The 15,000-nt window shown below is 45.6% G+C and overlaps 1 protein-coding gene across 1 annotated transcript in view; it reads left to right on the forward strand.

Moving 5' to 3' along the window:
* The window catches only part of LOC135114832 (nuclear receptor coactivator 1-like), a 277,887-nt gene that overhangs the window by 70,318 nt on the left and 192,569 nt on the right, over positions 1 to 15,000 (forward strand). Inside the window, 1 exon segment of the mRNA XM_064030953.1 lies at positions 13,863 to 14,053. The gene's annotated coding sequence lies outside the window, so the exon portion shown is untranslated.

Raw genomic sequence — 15,000 nt, forward strand, 5'->3', positions numbered from 1 at the left:
TAGAAGAAGAGCGGAGGGAAGCACTGGATAAAAATAAAATAAATAAGTAATTATTACCATACAGAAAATGCAATTGTCGTAGTGATGATGAACTTAGAGAAGAAAAACAAGAACTACAGTACAAGTAAACTGGAGTAGACGAGAAGGAATGAGGACAGGATAAAAATAGAATAAACCTTTATCATATAGAAAACGTAATAATCGCTGGTGGTGATGATGAACTAAATTAATTTGCGTGAATGCTACGAGTTTAATTTTCATTATTGTATATGTGACGTTGTTATTATATTTTTTGCTTTGCCTTTGCTCCTAAATTACGACATTATCTGCTAAGCTGCCCAGATTATGACAGATGCCTCGCCTTTCTTAACTATTCATCACATTCCGCGAGGCAGCGAAGACAAAGTAAATGGTGAGGAATGATAAAGGCAAGACGTACGAGAGACACGGGCGTTCACAGGACCTTGAACCGAAGTAACAGAGATTCTAACCGCATTTTTTAAACTAGCTTAGGATTTACATGGATTCTGGTCTTATTTGTACATGGTAAAAGGGATGGATGTATGGTATGCCTTCATGGGAGGTGACACAGGCGTTCACAAGACCTTGAGCTGAAGTACAAAGGAATCTAATTGTTTTCTTTTCATTAACTTAGGATTTCAATGGGTTCTGGTGTTGTTTGTACTTAATAAAGGATCTGGTGTGGTATGAAAAGGTTTTTGATGTACGGTATGTTTGTTTTGGGAGGAGAGGTAAACATTCACAACCTTGAACCAAAGTCACAAGGGATCTAATTGTATTCTTGTAACAATCTTGGAATTTAAATGTGTTCTGGTTTGACTTATATATATTAAGATATTGGAGTGAAGATGTACGAGAAGATACAAGCATTCACAGAACCTTGAGCTAAAGTAATAGGGAATCTAATGGTATTCCTGTAACAATCAAAGATTTAAATAGGTTCTTGTTTCATTTGTACATGTTTAAAGGTTTAACAAATGTATGTTTTTTTCCGGGACTTAATTGCTTTTTTATATAGGTTTGTTGTTCATCTCGATCTCAAAATATCCATAGTAAAAACCCTTTTGTTTAGAATGGAGAGCCTTAAGGTAATAAATTTAATGAGACTTTTCAACGGAACTCAAAAATTAACATCACTTTCCTTATTCAAACTGCTTTCATTTATCTTCATTCCGTCTCCCCTAAGACAGTATACTTGTCATCTGGATCCCCCGGTTTTTCTCTTTTTTTCTTCTCTCTCTCACACTCCTTGATGAATTTTTGCAGTTAAGTCTGACGCATAGACACGAGGAAATGGCCTTAACTGGTTCCCCGGCACACCTGGTCTGTAATCACCCGGCCAAACGAGGTGCTGGCCAGGTAATTACACGGGAGATGACGAGCAAACAGGCAAATTGTGTGACTAATGCCTGTTTGATTCAACGTGTGTTGCTTCCGACGCCGGCTTTAGTTATGGTCTCTTAAATTATACATGTAAACCTCCCAGTGTATGTGTGTGTGTGTGTGTGTGTGTGTGTGTGTGTGTGTGTGTTAGCTTAAAACATACTTGTAATGTTTCTTCTAATGCTCGCTCTCTCTCTGTTCGTCTCCCTATTATTCATTTGTAAACGCTCCAAAGTCACTTAGTTAATGCTCAGTGCACTCCATTTTTCACTGTTCACCTGCAGTATTCATCGTGGCGTGTGCCGGGAGTGGATTTGGCGAGGCAGCTCAAGAGTCGTGGCGCTGTGCTGGTGTGCGTTGAGTGAGTGAGGGGCGGATTCTTGCTGCCCTGGTAGTGCTTTTCTTTAATTTGAGTAACAAGGAAAGAGTTATGCTTAAAATGTGAGGTAATGAGTACACGTATCACTTCTGCTAACACACACACACACACACACACACACACACACACACACACACACACACACACACACACACACACACACACACACACACACACACAAGCGCGCACGATAAATACCGAGGTTGTAAACTTCTGACGGATGTTAAGTCTGTAAATCTCTGCATGTTATATAATGCACTGAGCCTTATGATCACACATTGCACACACACACACACACACACACACACACACACACACACACACACACACACACACACACACACACACACACACACACACACACGTGATCTAAGAGAATCCATAATCATTCACAAGAAACAATAAAAGTAATAATGGAGGAGATGCATGTGTGTGTGTGTATACACGTACTATTTGCGTGGCACACACACACACACACACACACACACACACACACACACACACACACACACACACACACACACACACACACACACACACACACGATCGTGGTGTTACATGTGCGTACCAACTTTCTCACGACACTAGCGATTGTCACGAAGGACACGTGTAATATGCAAGAGAGAGAGAGAGAGAGAGAGAGAGAGAGAGAGAGAGAGAGAGAGAGAGAGAGAGAGAGAGAGAGATAATAAATCGTTGCAACGCGTGACTGTTTGCTTGTACTGTTTGTTATGCTACTTCACGAAAAGGAAGAAGTGACTGACCCACTGACTGACTGACTGACTGAATCACCTTTCCTGTATAGTACTGCTGAAACACACACACACACACACACACACACACACACACACACACACACACACACACACACACACACACACACACACACACTGGACCCACTAATCAAAGGAAGATAATCGTTCCCCCTGACGTTCGTTCATCTTGCACAGACTCGCCTTTACGTTCAGTCAAGCGAGAACGAACGCTAACGAAAGGCCAGGTCACGTGAATCAGTCAGTCAGTCAGTTAGCCAGTCAGTCAGTCTATCTATTTCTCAGTGCATTAGTTAATCTGTCAACTAGTGCATCATTGCGTTGGTGAATCACTCATTGGGTTGCGTGGGCGTTATTTGGGATTAGATGGGCGTTTTTTGGGCCTTTTGTGCTGTTAAGACTCGGATGGGTGCTGTTTCTGAATGGGTGCTGCTCAGATCTGGGTGCTGTTCGATATTTTTAGGCGTTATTTGGGCTTTTCTGGGCATTATTTGGGCTTGGGTGGGCGTTACTCAGGTTGTGCTGCTTAGACTCCAGTGAGCGCTATTCGGGACTCCAGTGGGCACTATTCGGGACTCCAGTGAGTGTTATTCGGGTTTCGTCGGTGTTCGGACCGGGCTGTAGGTAGAGGTGATGGCCCGGACCGTGACAGCCGCCAGCGCCGGGCCACCACAAGGCCATGGCGTGGGAAACTGACCCGCGAGGAAGGGTTAATTAGGGCTCGTCATTGTCTGCGGTCTGCGTGGCCACAATGGACGTAATCGGCCGAGTTGAGCCAAATTGCCGATTTAATGGGACAGTCTTGTTTGGGTCGCCTTTATTTGTCTTTGTACACTGCACATCACCCCTTGACGATGCAGAGACGTGGTTCCAATGGTCTATAGTGCGTGATTACATTTTATTCCCCTTTTTTATGCTACGTGAATCTAATGGTCCATAAGACATGATTACCCTTCTATTCCTCCTTACCGATGCATTATACACGGTTCTAATGGTTCATAGGGCGCGATTACCTTTCCATCTCTCTTCATTCCCTCCCTTAGCGACTTGAAGATCTCCAGTGGACGTCAGGGAAAGCTGGGGCAGGAGAGGTGCCTTGTAGTCCTGGCCGTAGTGATGCAATGTACACAGACAACGTTTCGTCATACATTTTTCCGTGAATAGTCAAGAAAATTACCCTAATGAGGACGATGACTCTTTCCCAAGGGAGTTTTGCTCTTGTGTTTGCTTCTGTTTGACTCTCAGACCGGAAATTCTGCGTGGCTCTCAAGGACTATGTTTGGATTAATGTTTTTTGAGTCTTTGCATCTTTTCTTCGTCTCCTTGATTCTTTTCTGTTACTGATTCTTGGTTTCTCTCTCTTTTCTCCCTTGATTCTTATTTTCTTTTTTCTCTCTTTCTTTTCTTCTTTATTTCTTCTCGTCTCCTTCATCTTTCCTGTTACTGGTTCTTCTCTTTTCTTTCTTCTCTTCTCTTCTGATTTTTTTTTCTTTTTCCAGCGATACCTACTCCTCTTCACGATCTTCCTCCTTACGTTATGATCTCCTCCCCCTCCCGCTTCGCCTCGCCTACTCTTGTCTTCTTCATCCTTCTCCTTATCCTTCCCTCCTGTCTCTTCCCGACCGCCTCCCGCCCCGATCTCATTCACCCTCGTTGGCATCCCGTTCCTCGTTTCTTCTCGGCTATGTGACCTCCTCTTCCTCCTCCTCCTCCTCCTCCTCCTCCTCCTGTCTCTTCCCGTCCTCCTCCCGACTTCCTCCCGCCCAGATCTCATTCAGCCTCATAACGTTCCTTGCAACTTCATGACTTCTTGCTATCTGACCTCCTCCTCCTCCTCCTCCTCCTCCCGCCTCATTGACGCCCCGCCATTTCCACTTCTCGCGTTCCTCCTGGTATCTGACCTGTTCCTCCTCCTCCTCCTCCTCCTCCTCCTCCTCCTCCTCCTCCTCCTCCTCCTCCTCCTCCTCCTCCTCCCGTATATCGAACATTTCACACTCTTTTACCTCCTTCTGAACTCCTCCCGCTCTCTTACCTCCTCTCGCTGCCCTTCCCGCCCCGTGGCCTTGACTTCAGGACTCGCGGGTGTGCATGAAGGACGCAGGAGGGTGGAGAAGGAAGGGAGTTGTGACGTAAGGAAGGGAGACGCGTGTTTTTCATTCTTTTCATTCATGTGCCTTGTACTTGGTGTGAGTTGATGAATAATCGCTATTTTTTTTTGTGTGTGTGTGTGTTTTTTGTCTGTTTAGTGGATTCAGTGACGACTTTTTTGCGTCATATCGTTGAAAATAGAAATAATACTATACTTTTTTTTTAAGATTCATTATGTTTTGTTATTTTTTATACGCCAAATTGACAAGGGGAAAACAAGATGACAGGGAGAAAAATGAGGAGAGAGAGAAAAAAAGGAAAAAAAAAAAAGAGAGACAGACAGAAAAAAGGAAATATAAAAACGAACAAACAACAAAAAAAAAGGGCCACTCAACTTGTCGTCCTTAAAAGGTCAAAGTAAGGGTCAAAGGAAAGGTCAGACTGTACGAGGGAAATTTTTGATGCTTAGATGTACTTCACTTCTTGCTGCCTATGTGGACCGGAATGGAGGGATTAAATGACTTTTTTTTTCTTTTTTTTCTTTTCTTTTTTTCTGAGTTGGTCATTGAGGATAATTTATGTTTGTGGCGGTGATAATGTGTCTTCATTGGATAACTACCCTGCCTTCTTGACCCTCGCCTCCTCCTCTTCCTCTTCCTTCTCCTCCTCCTCTTCCTTCTTCTCCTCTTTCTCCTCCTTTTCTTCCTACTGACCATTCTCCTCTTCTTGTTACGCCAATCTTTTCCTATCTTCCAATTATTTTTTTGCAGTCTGTCTGTGTGTCTGTCTGTCTGTACGTCTTGTTTGTCTGTGTGTCTGTCTGTCAGTGCGTTTTGTTTGTCTGTGTGTCTGTCTGTTTGTCTGTGTGTCTGTCTGTCTATATGTGCGTCTTGTTTGTGTATGTGTCTGTCTGTCTGTCTGTGCGTCTTGTGTGTCTGTCTGTCTGTGCGTCTTGTGTGTCTGTCTGTCTGTGCGTCTTGTTTGTCTGTGTCTGTCGCTTTGTCTGTTTATTTCCTTCTTTTTTTTGTGTGTGTTTTATACTTTCTAATTTTCTACTTTCATGTATATTGTTTGTATTTTATTCCTCTTTACCTCATCAACATCACGTGTTTTCATAATTTTTCTCCTCCTCCTCCTCCTCCTCCTCCTCCTCCTCCTCCCCCTCCTCTTCCTCCTCCTCTTCCGTGCGTTATATCTTGTACTCTCGTGACAGACTCTGGAATGAGAACGCGACAAGATCTTCCACCTCCTTCCTTCCTTCCTTCCTTCCTCTCTCCCTCCTTCCCTTCCTTCCTTCCTTCCCTCCTTTACTTCCTTCATTCTTTCCTTTCTTCCTTCTCTCCCTCCTTCCTCTCCCTCCGTCAGCCTCGCCGGCACGGACAGCCTCTGGGGGGAACGGCTTGGGGAATTACCGAAGATTGCCAGGGAGTGAGGAGGCTGGCAGTCGTGAGGCGCAAAAAACGAAGCCGTAAAGTGTTCTGCGCCAAAACAACACCGACATTCGCTTGTGTGTGTGTGTGTGTGTGTGTGTGTGTGTGTGTGTGTGTGTTGGGGGCGGGGGGGAGGCTGTGTTGATTGTTATTGTTGTTGTTGTTGTTGTTGTTAGGAGTTTGCGTCCCTGTTCGAATGTGTCACTGACTAGCATTTTATTTTATTTTTTTTTATGTTTGGTTTCTTATTTTTTCATTCTTGTTTTGATGTCAAGTGATGTTCTCCACGTGTTCATCGGGGAGGGTTTTACTCTGCCGCGTCCTTGCCACCTCGTCTCCGTCCCCCGTCACTTCCGTCCCCTCTCGTCTCCAGCTGTCCTATCCACACCACCTTCAGCATCTCGCCCTGTCATTTCTCACAATAAACACGCTGCGTCGGTCACCAGTAATGCAAATCCTGGCAGTCTCCACTCACCTCTCCCATCAACGAGGCGGCCTGGCACACGTTACCACGCCAGACCCGCCAACACAACGCCCTCGCCTTGCTGCCCTCACCCACCGCGGCTCTAACTTGGCGCGGCGAGGCATGGTGGGCGTGGGGAGCGTGGGGGTGGGGGGCGTGACAGGCCTCGCCGCCCCGGAAGCACCGTCGGACTTGGAGGATGCAGGGCGCCGAGTATCGTGTCATCGTCGGGAATGAAATAGAGACCAGGGAGAGGGAGAGGTCCAGGGAGAGGCCGAGGGAAAGGCGCAGAGAGAGGCTGTGGGAGAGCCGTGCGCCCGACGCGGGAACGTTGGCTGCCCTAACGCGCTGACGCAGTAATGACAGAGTTGTACGTAATTGTGGGTAATTTCACCTCTCGGGCTGGGCTGCGGCGGCGCCCCAGCGGCCGGCCTCGCCTCCATCCGCTGGCCTCGCCCGCCGCCAGCCTTGTCCTCCTTGGCTTCTTTGATTCACGCTAATTTCTGATCGCTGTATTGTACCACTCCGGCCTTGACTGTGTGCCGTCGCCGCCGCCTCCTCCTCTTCCTCCTCCTCCTCCTCCTGTACCTAGTATTTATTTCTTCTCCTCCATCATCTCTACTTCTTTGCTTTTTTCCTAATGAAAGTATCACATCTCATTTGAATCAACGTGACATTTCATGAAGCTTAACTTCCCTTTACGCATCCATTCTGCCTTCATTCAGTGTTCATTTCTCTAAGCGAAGTATTGAAAAGCGACTTGTTGAAGCGTTAGGTTGGGTTTGTTTTGTAGACTCACCATCAGTATAAGCAAAGAGAGCGAAAGGAGTGGCGCTGTGACTCTGTGATGCTGTGACGAGTGAAGGTTTCCCCAGCACGGCGTGACCTTGAGGTGTGTGTACGGCGGCAGCAGACAGGCGGCGGCCAGTCACAGCGTAATAACAGTGTCTCCGTGTCCTGTCTGCCTTACCTGTCTAATTCCTCCCCCTCTCTTCCTTCCTTACCTGGACACTCCTGCCCATACACCTGTCCCTCAATACACCTGCCTTATATACACCGCCCCTCATACACTTGCTTTCCATTCACCTATCTTATACACCTGCCTTATACACTCGTCCCTCATACACTCACGCTTTTCCCTGCTATTTCCCTGCTTTTCCTGCTATTCATCCCTGCCTCTGCTTCCCGTCACTGCCTCCACCAGCAGCATTCACCTTCACTCCTCATTAGCTCCCTCTAACTAGCTCCACCTGCCTCACTCAACCTGCCTCGCTACGCCCACGCCCTCAGGTATCTCCCCATTACCTCTCTCCCTCCCTTCCTCCCTCCCTTACCTCCAGAACCCTCCTCCTGATAGTTAAACCTTCCTTTCCTCCCTTAAACCACCTCCCTCCTTCTCTCTTCCCTCCCTCCCTCCCTCCCTCTCCCACGTCTCAGGTAACACTACCGCCCATAACTCTACAATCACTGTCAAATTACCTCCACCAGCTGACCAGAAATACTCGCCTTCAGGTCGTCAGAGTTGTAAGGAAACACCTCACATGATTTCTCCAGTTTGTTTGTGTCTTTCATCCCCAATCTTACCTCTCTGTCTTTCTCTGTCTCGTGGTATGTTTGTGTCTATCCTTCTTCTCTCTGTCTCTATCCCCTTCTGGTATGTCTTATCTGTCTCTCCTTCTCTCCTTCTAGTCTGTCCTTGTTTAGCCCTTTTCTCTTCTCTGGCTGTTCTTCTTCATCCTGTCTGTTTTTTTTTATTTATCTTCCTCCCGCTCTCTTCTCTCTCTCTCTCTCTCTCTCTCTCTCTCTCTCTCTCTCTCTCTCTCTCTCTCTCTCTCTCTCTCTCTCTCTCTCTCTCTCTCTCTCTCTCTCTTTCTTCTTTTCTGTTGTCTCTATCTCTCATCTCCCTTTCTCTTTTCTCTCTCTTTCTCTCCTTTCAGTCTGTCTCTCTCTCTTACACCTCTCTTACCTCTCTCTTTCTCTCCTTACAGTCTCTATCTCTCTCTTCCTCCCACACTCTTCTATCTCTCTCCATCCAGTCTGTTTCTATCTCTCATTTTTTCCTCTCTCTCATCTCTCTTCTCTTCAGTCTGTCTTATACTTCCTCTCACTTCTCTCTCTTTCTCTCCTTCCAGTCTGTTTCTCTCATCCTCCCCTCTTCCCTCTTCCTTCTTCTCTCTCTTCCTCTTTCTCCTTCCCATGTATAAGAGAAGTCAATGATGGAGAACTGTCACACCTGGGCTCTCATGCTTATGTTCACGAGGTACAGTCTAATTACCCGTGTTAGTGTGGACGACCAAAGAGAGAAAAAAACAAACTCATATTGCCATTCCGTAGAAAACAGAAAAAGAACCTCACAGAGAAAGAGAAAGGCCAATTAAGCTTCTCAGGTGTCTTTAATACTTACCTTATCAATTCAGGAGGTGTTAGGAAAGCATGCCTCCACTGAACAGACGAAGCGGAGAGCAAGTGTGACCTCATTGACTTGACTGTAATTACGAGTGGCCGAGCGTAAGTTTACCTGATTAATTAAAGGTGACATCTGATGCTAGTGGCTGCTTGTGTGTGTGTGTGTGTGTGTGTGTGTGTGTTTAGGCCTCCATGGTCGTGGCCAAGGGCTTTTGAGCAGACCACTGAGCTAAAGACAGGATGGAACTTCTCCCCCGACACCCACCACATCTCCCCCTCCTTCCCCTCCACTCCCCTACACTCCCCTTTCCCTCTTTCCTTCCCTCCCTTCCATACACTCCCCTTTTCTCCTCTCCTCACTTCTTACCTCCACTCTCCTTTTCTCCTCTCCCTCCCCTCTATTCTCCCTTCCCTACACTCCCCTTTTCCTTCCCTCCATTCCCTTATGACTTCCCTTTTTACACACACACACACACACACACACACACACACACACACACACACACACACACACACACACACACACACACACACACACACACACACACAAACACTCGTCCCTTCAGTTTGTTTCCCTACCAGTAACACTATTACATCCTCATCCACCACCACCACCACCACCACCACAGCCGCCGCCGCCGCCGCCACAATGGTATCGGGCTGATCTAACCGCAGCGGATGTGAGCTGGTCAACTAATGCATGTAATTGCAGATATAACTTAGAATTAGGTGGGTTTTGTGGTTATAAACATCTATCACTTGAGCGGAGGTCCTGCGCCACCACTATCACCACCACCACCACCAGCACCACCACCACCACCACCACCGCTATCAGCTGCATAAAGTAAATAAAGCGTCACACTCACTTATTTGCAAAACAACGCGTCACTCAAATAAATCAGAGCAAAAAAACAAAAAAAAAAAACGAATTTCTGACATATGTGGAGTGAAAACCAACACTTATCTACAAAATAAAGTAAACAAAACAGTCACACTTATTGACAAAACAATGTCACTCAAATTAAAGTAAAAAAAAAATCATTAAAGATACCGAATTTCTAACATACGTGAAGTGAAAATTATTACGGATCCATAAAAAAAAAAAAAATAATAAAAAAACAATGAAAGATTTATACGAAGTGAAAACTCAGTGATGGTATTATTCATCGAAGTGTTGCAAACTTGGCCACCTTTCCCCTCTCCACACCTGCGCACACCTTCCACAGGCCTTACACATACCTCCTCACACCTCCCCACACCTGCCCACACCTCTCCACACCTGCCACACCTCCCAGCACGTGCCCAGGTGTGCGCCCCTCACACCTGGAATTGCCAGTGCGGGGAGAGCTGTTCAACCAAAATATTTAAGCCACCAATAGCGTCAAATTACAGGTTTGGAGGAATGTATGGGCTGGGGAGTGGCTGCCTACCTCTCCCCTTCCCTTCCCCTCCCTTTCCCCATCCCTGTCACCTTCCCTCCCCTCCTCCCCTTCTCGCCTCTCTATGGGTCCACTGCCTCAACGCTTATAGATTACTGAATATTGGATACCTCGTGTGTGTGTGTGTGTGTGTGTGTGTGTGTGTGTGTGTGTGTGTTTGATTCTACTTCTGTAGGTAAGTTTCTCACCTACTTGTGTTTTTTTTTTTTTTTTAATAGTGACCTTTTTTGTGGGTGTGTACGTGTGAATGGGTGAGGTTTTCCGTGTGTGTGTGTGTGTGTGTGTGTGTGTGTGTGTGTGTGTGTGTGTGTGTTCTGTTATTTGTGGGAGCAGGTAATGATTGTTCTTGATTTGCTCTTTGTGCGTGAGCTATTTGACCAAGAATAAAAGTAAAAGAAACAAACAAAGAACTAGTATATAACTCTTGATATTACACACACAAACAAACAAACAAACAAACAAACAAACAGACACACAGCAAATAATATACAAATCCCCCCATTCCTCTTTCTCCTTCTCTTCCTCTTCCCTCCTCCTCCTCCTCCCCCTATCTCGTGGTAGTGGAAGCCCTGGGGGGATGAGGGAGGGGGAGGGAAGGTAAACTCACCGGTATAATGAACAGGTAATTTCAGTCAAATACATCATGTGAGATAAATACAATGTTGTGTTCAGCGACATAGAAATTGAAAGAGGTGGCTGGTGAGGAGAGAGAGAGAGAGAGAGAGAGAGAGAGAGAGAGAGAGAGAGAGAGAGAGAGAGAGAGAGAGAGAGAGAGAGAGAGAGAGAGAGAGAGAGAGAGAGAGAGGTTTCTGCATTATATCATTTTACATATTAATTTATTTCTTGTTGTTTCTCTCTCTCTCTCTCTCTCTCTCTCTCTCTCTCTCTCTCTCTCTCTCTCTCTCTCTCTCTCTCTCTCTCTCTCTCTCTCTCTCTCTCTCCCCATCACCCACCTAAACACTCCTCCCCTCACCCCACCCCTCCATCCTTGCATCCCCACTCACTCGTCCCCTTCCCTCTACAACACTCCCCTCTCTCCCCACCACTCCCTCTCTCCCCACCACTCCCTCTCTCCTCACCTGAGCTGTTTTGCATGTCATGTGAAGGGAGGCGCTGTACCGGCTGCTGGGCGTTACTTGGCGCGGAACTCTAGCTTAGTGTTGTCAGGTGCACCAAGTAACGCCTGGCTTGTGTAGCTCATTCATCTCAGCCAGTGTTACGTGACGGGTGTTCGTGTCTGTGGGTAAGGGGAGGGTGGGGATGGGGGTGGGGGTGGGGGAGGGGGTGGCTGTAAGTTCGGGTTTTGTGTCTTGATTTTTCTCTGTCTGTCTCTCTTTGTGTCCATGTCTGTCTCTTTGTCCGTTTCTCTCTCTCTCTCTCTCTCTCTCTCTCTCTCTCTCTCTCTCTCTCTCTCTCTCTCTCTCTCTCTCTCTCTCTCTCTCTCTCATAACCTCTATTCAATATACTCATAATTTCTACATGTCCTGCCACGAGGGGACACCTGTTACCGCATTAGCAAGATCACCATTAATCAAATAAAAGGATTAATATTTTCTTCATTTCTCACTAGCGACCTTGAACAACACACCAAATTCATTCATGCAAGTCAATTATAACACTTTTTTACCTACCACGCTTTTTTTTTTTTTTTTTAGTTATTTTACTCCTCACATACCTTAACTTCCTCCAGTATTTGTTATGCATTCACTCCTGCCACCACACACACACACACACACACACACACACACACACACACACACACACACACACACACACACACCATTCGCTCGTTACTCATAGTCACACACCCACCTCATCATGCACTCATCTGACCATATCCTGCATCCTCCTCCTCCTCCTCCTCCTCCTCCTCCTCCTCCTCCTCCTCCTCCTCCTCCTCCTCCCTATCCTCTCTTTTTTACCATTCCCTCTTTCCTCTTTCGTTTTCCATCTTATTACTTTTTTATTTCCACGTTTTCTGTTGCATCAAATATATATCATTGGTGTTCTTTTCTTTTGTTTTTATTCAGGTTTTTTCGTTTTTCTTTTTCTACTTATTGTCCTTGCTCCTTGTCCATTTTTGTCGTCAGTTTGTTTTGTTTTATCATACTTGTTGCTCTTTCTATCATTTAGTACCTTTTATTTACTCTCCTCTTATTGTTATATCCTCTATCATCTCCCTTTCCCCCTTCTTTATCTTTTTTCTTTATCTTTATCTTTTCAATGTATTCTTTGTCTTCCTACCAAACAAAAATGTCTTATCTTCATCTTTTACATCCATTCTTTCAATTCTTTCTAAGCCGAATCTTTCTTTCATCTATATTCATCTCCATTTTCTTCTAACATTTCTTTCACTTATACTCTTCCCCCTCAAGATCAACCATTTATCTCATCTGTACTCTTTCATCCCCCTTCCTTCCTTTCCTCCCCTTCTCAGCGTACCGTCCTTACGTCTTTCACCCCCACCATCAAGTGTTTCATTACCTCCCTCGCCCTCCTTGTCCAGTCATCAGAGGGTTGTGAAGTTGCATGATTTGGAAAGAGCAGTTGCAGTCACGGCCAGCTGGGATACGGTCCGCTCTTCGTCCCTCGGTTCGAATCCCTCCCCCTCTTAGTGGTTAGTCAGCGGTGTCTGTCGTCGTTATCCAAGCTGTTGTTCATGTTTCTGTTCGTATTGTTATCTTTTATTCCTCTTAGTATTATTGTTTTCTAGTTTTCTATTTTTTTCTTATTGTGGGATTGATATTATTATTATTATTATTATTATTGTGTGTGTGTGTGTGTGTGTGTGTGTGTGTGTGTGTGTGTGTGTCACGCTTTCCTTCTTGGAGATAGTGCTTGAGAGAGAGAGAGAGAGAGAGAGAGAGAGAGAGAGAGAGAGAGAGAGAGAGAGAGAGAGAGAGAGAGAGAGAGAGAGAGAGAGACTGACTGCATTGGCCTGTGACGAGTGAGAAGCAAGATCAAATTATTTTTTTTGCAATTCATCCAGTCTTCATGAGAAGCTCACATTTAAACCGCTTCACCCCCTCCCTCCATTCTCTCTCTCTCTCTCTCTCTCTCTCTCTCTCTCTCTCTCTCTCTCTCTCTCTCTCTCTCTCTCTCTCTCTCTCTCTCTCTCTCTCTGCACACCCAAAACTTAATCCCCGCCATCATTAACACTCATTTCTCTATCTCATCTCAGTGTTACTCCTAGTTAACCCTTTCATCGCTATGCTCGTCTTTTGTGAACACTGAGGTGACTAATGAATTGACTGGATGGACATAAAGAAAAAGAATAATGAATAAGAATTTCACCCTTGCATTTTAGAGAATTCAGTACAAAAAAGAAAATTAGGTCTTTTGAAAGTTGTAGATGAATATGGAAAAGATCGGCTAGCAGTGAAAGTATATTAGTTCTCATACCTTTAAATTTACCTTCTGCCATCACCCACGTGTCCTGCCTCCTCTTGAAACTTAGCCTTAATTTTTCTTCTTCCCCAGCATAAAGCCGCAACCGAAGGATGGACAGACAAAGAGCAACCCGTCCAAGAGACACAGAGAGCGCCTCAATGCAGAGCTCGATAACCTGGCTGGTCTCCTCCCCTTCGAACAGAACATTCTCTCCAAACTCGACCGGCTGTCCATCCTCCGCCTCTCCGTGTCGTACCTGCGGACCAAGAGCTACTTCCAGGGTGAGTACTGGCGGGGTGCGAGGTGCTTTGAGGTGTGGTGCAGGGAAGAGTACGTGAGAGGGGTAGGGATGCATGAAAGACTGACACGAGGGTTGAGAAAACTCGTCAAAAACAGTGGCAATTTTTTATTTTACCTTACCTAGCCTAACCAAAGCTGGGGGAGAGGGTGGGTATTAAGTTTTGGTGAGGAGGGGCACGTGAGGGAAAGGAATGCATAAGAGGCTGACAGAAGGTAGAATCTGATGGAAACTCGTCAGAACAGTGATAATTTTCAACCTAAGCAAACTTAAGCAAACGAAACAATGGGAGAAACACCAGACTGGAACACTTAACACGGGAAAGGCAATAATGTTTCACTAGAATGAGATAAACCGATTTTACCTGTCTATAGTAAACACTCCTCACTCAAGAACAAATGTTGATAGCTTTGAACAACAATACTAAGCGACAGAAACACTACAAGAAACACCGGACTGGAATACTTGACACGGGAAAAGGCAGTAATGTCCTGCTAGAATGAGATGAACAACTTCACCTGTTTAGTGCACACCTGTTTAGTGATAGCTTTGAACAACACAATACTAGGCGACAGAAACACTGCAAGAAACACCGGACTGGAATACTTAACACGGGGAAGGCAGTAATGTTCCGCTACAATGAGGTAAACGCTGAGGAGTCAAACCGTGGACAAAACAGCGGAAAGAGCTAAAGAGTGAAGGATATTAGTTAAGGATATTAGTGAGGGACATTAGTGAGGCAGGAACGCAGGACAGACAGACCTCGCAGCGTCGTGGTGTGAGTGAGGCGACCCTTGCACGATGATTTATTGCGCGCGCACCGGAAATACAAGTAACAATAAACATTACTCACAGTTTTCATAAGTTATGGTGATTATTACAATTTGCCTTTACTGTCTCTTGAATCAACCCGCCGACTCACTATTTGTT

The sequence above is a fragment of the Scylla paramamosain genome, chromosome 28 (genome assembly GCF_035594125.1).
Source record: "Scylla paramamosain isolate STU-SP2022 chromosome 28, ASM3559412v1, whole genome shotgun sequence".
Taxonomy (NCBI): Eukaryota; Metazoa; Arthropoda; class Malacostraca; order Decapoda; family Portunidae; genus Scylla; species Scylla paramamosain.